General features: G+C 38.8%; 1 long non-coding RNA gene across 1 annotated transcript; it reads right to left on the bottom strand.

The window, feature by feature from the left end:
- Positions 1-58: 58 nt before the first annotated feature.
- Positions 59-1,237, bottom strand: LOC131730031 (uncharacterized). The gene is made up of 2 exons (XR_009323868.1): positions 1,043-1,237; positions 59-302 (listed from the first exon to the last, which is right to left on the bottom strand). It is a non-coding gene; the product is annotated as an uncharacterized LOC131730031 (long non-coding RNA).
- Positions 1,238-2,919: the final 1,682 nt, after the last annotated feature.

The following is a 2,919-nucleotide window of genomic DNA, read 5'->3' as shown; positions in this document are numbered from 1 at the left end:
ATGACACTTGGAGGGAACATTTTCTTTTTGTTGGGCATAGATAGATTGCAGGAAGGGGTTTTGCATTCATGTATGGTGGTGTTGAAGCAAAGTCTGGCGATTTTATTTTAACAAATGTCTATGGCAAAGAGCTATGGTCAACACTGGTGATCCACATCAATCCTAGACTTCATCCAACAGCACACCCATCTTGCAGCTGGTTGCTTGACTCGTACAGGTGGAGATGTAATGGAGGATCACTGGCATTCAGGCCAGTCTGCCTTCAGTGTCATGAGGGGAACATCAAAACCATGAGGTAGCTGCTGGAATAGAACCAAGACTTAATGAACTGGGTGTTCAATCTCAACCACAAACCATTTGCACAAAGACTTGAAAATAACTCAATGTGTGAAAAGGTGGGGCCCTCTTCTTAAAACATTGTATTGATGTGATTGTAAACATCTGTAATGTTAGATCGTGGTTTGAAACTCTCAACAGTCTAAACTCTAAAATGTATTTAAATGTAGATGGGTATCCATGGCTTGCAGAGTTAAATACAATACCACTGAAGAAAGTGTGTTGCTGTGGTCATGTCACTAAGTATTCTCTGCATACAGAAAAAAGCAGGACAGAAGTGTACACTTCAAAACACCTGCTAATAACTTTCTTACAAATGTAGATGAATAATTTAAAGAGAGAGATTATATATACTGTACATACATACACAGCGTATTATCTGGTGCTAATGAACTGTATGCTCCACAATGTCTTCCTGCATATTCGCATAGATATTCATTCTACTCAGCTTGACCTCCTCTGCTATTTGCCGTGCACGTGTTTATACCTTAACAGTTCTATAGCCTTATGGGCTGAAGCTAATAAATTAAGCATCTATCCCTGCATGGACATGTATCTTAGCATTGCACAAATGAACTGCGCAGTTCACATAATTATCTGCAAAAGTAGCATTTACTCCTTGAAATATGTTGGAAACAATATGACGTGATGAAAGCATTTCCGTTTTGCAGCGTATTGCTTTACACATGAAATGAAACCCGTCTACCTTCTTCAGTTGTGCGGTGAATGTAATATATCTTTTCATGCGGGTCCATTGTCTTGTTCTGTAATAATGCTGCCTTCTCGCTTCCACTAGCTCCTCATTGAGCTCATATCGCGATAGGCGGATCTATCGAATCTGTATTAGTCTTCGATAAATTCTTCCCCCATTGAATACATCAAAGCATGCTTTTAAAATTAACATATGGTATTCCTGGTGGGCTCTTGTCGGTCCCCATTGCTTTTCATACATGCTGTGAATGGTAAATAATCAATGACTGTATTCCAGAAATAATCGAGTCATTTACCCTGCAGAGAGCAGGCTATACGTGCGCGCAGAACAAGCCTGCGCAGCATGTCTGCTTGTAAAATAAGGTATCTGCTCGTGAAAAGACATTCTGACGTCCTTGCGCAGAGCCTTCCTCCAGCTCAGTCTGTTTTGGCAAATTGCCTTCATTGAAAAGTCTCAAGATGTCACGGTTAAGCATTTTTAAACCGTTTTTTAAATTGTGAAATCCCGAATTCTTGAATGCTGCGGGCGAGCTGACGTAGCCATGTTTGAATAACCGCGGTGTTATACATAGTATTGAGGTTCATTGAATTAGGGTGGGCAACCACAAAAACACAATCAATGAAGATTCGGAGGCTGTTCCTGCAGAAAGCAGCGCGTATGCTGCAGTGTCTGTGTGGACAGCGCTCGAAACTGACTCAAACCCCAAGTGGTAAGACACGTTATTTAATGTGCTTTCTCTCTGAATACGAGAACAATCGCATTCCGCGCTGGGCTTTGAGCGACTGCTTCGCTGTTTTGCTTTGTTGAAATGGTATTGTAGTTCTTTCTTTTTTATTGTGAAAAACGGAATTGTTTCGTTTTTAGGGCAACTGACGGACCTGCATGCGTTTAGAATAGAAACCGACTATAAGTTTAGTTTCATTCCACATGGTGTCAGTCCTGGGTTTTGTTTTATTGAGCTTTGCATTTCCTTTATAAGACCGCTATTGTATAGTGTAGCAGGATGTGGAAGTACTTACATCTTCTGTATAAAGATCGAGTACAGCCCAAACTGAGAAACATTTGACATCGCTGCTATAAAAGCAAAATACAACTAAGAAATACACAGAACATGTCGCGATATTATTATTATTATTATTATTATTATTATTATTATTATTATTATTATTATTATTATTAGTAGTAGTAGTAGTAGTAGTAGTAGTAGTATCAGACCTTCCTACTAAACCTGACTCAGGGTGATTATTTCAGGACCTTGGACGGAGGACACTGGACTTTTAAATTAGTAGAGCAAATAGACACACTATTGCACTTCCTTATCAATCGTGTAAATACTTAGTTACACATTCGCCTTGCTTACCATATTTAATGCGTTTATATTTTTCAAAATACGTAGTTCGGTTTCTTATTTTATTTCTTTAAGTATTCAAAAGCAGTTCTGGGTGTATTTAGTATTATATCTTTTTATTTTATCTGTGGTATTTGTTTGATGCATTTTGGATCATTGGCCTATGAAAGGTTAAGAGAGTGAACGTCCGAACAGCACGCATGCGTTCATTGAATCAGTTACTATGGGGTTAAGAGCGTCACTTGTGTCAAGCTCTATCTTGAGAATGTAGTAAACATGTGGATCAGCCCGCACTTATTACAGACAGCCACTGGAGTGTTTCTTTCAACTGCACTGGAACTCGGGTCCAGCCATGCAGTACTCCGCCAAACCTTCAATTACTGTCTAGCATAAACTAGCAGGAAACAATTGATTTGTTATAAAAAAAAAATCATCTTTAAAAGGCCACAGGGGATAGCTATAATTCAATAGTAACTGCAGCTTGCTTCTGTAAAACTCATAAATAAATAGATTAACTTCAATG

Source organism: Acipenser ruthenus, unplaced genomic scaffold (genome assembly GCF_902713425.1).
Source record: "Acipenser ruthenus unplaced genomic scaffold, fAciRut3.2 maternal haplotype, whole genome shotgun sequence".
NCBI lineage: Eukaryota > Metazoa > Chordata > Actinopteri > Acipenseriformes > Acipenseridae > Acipenser > Acipenser ruthenus.
This window is presented reverse-complemented; position numbering and strand designations above follow the sequence as displayed.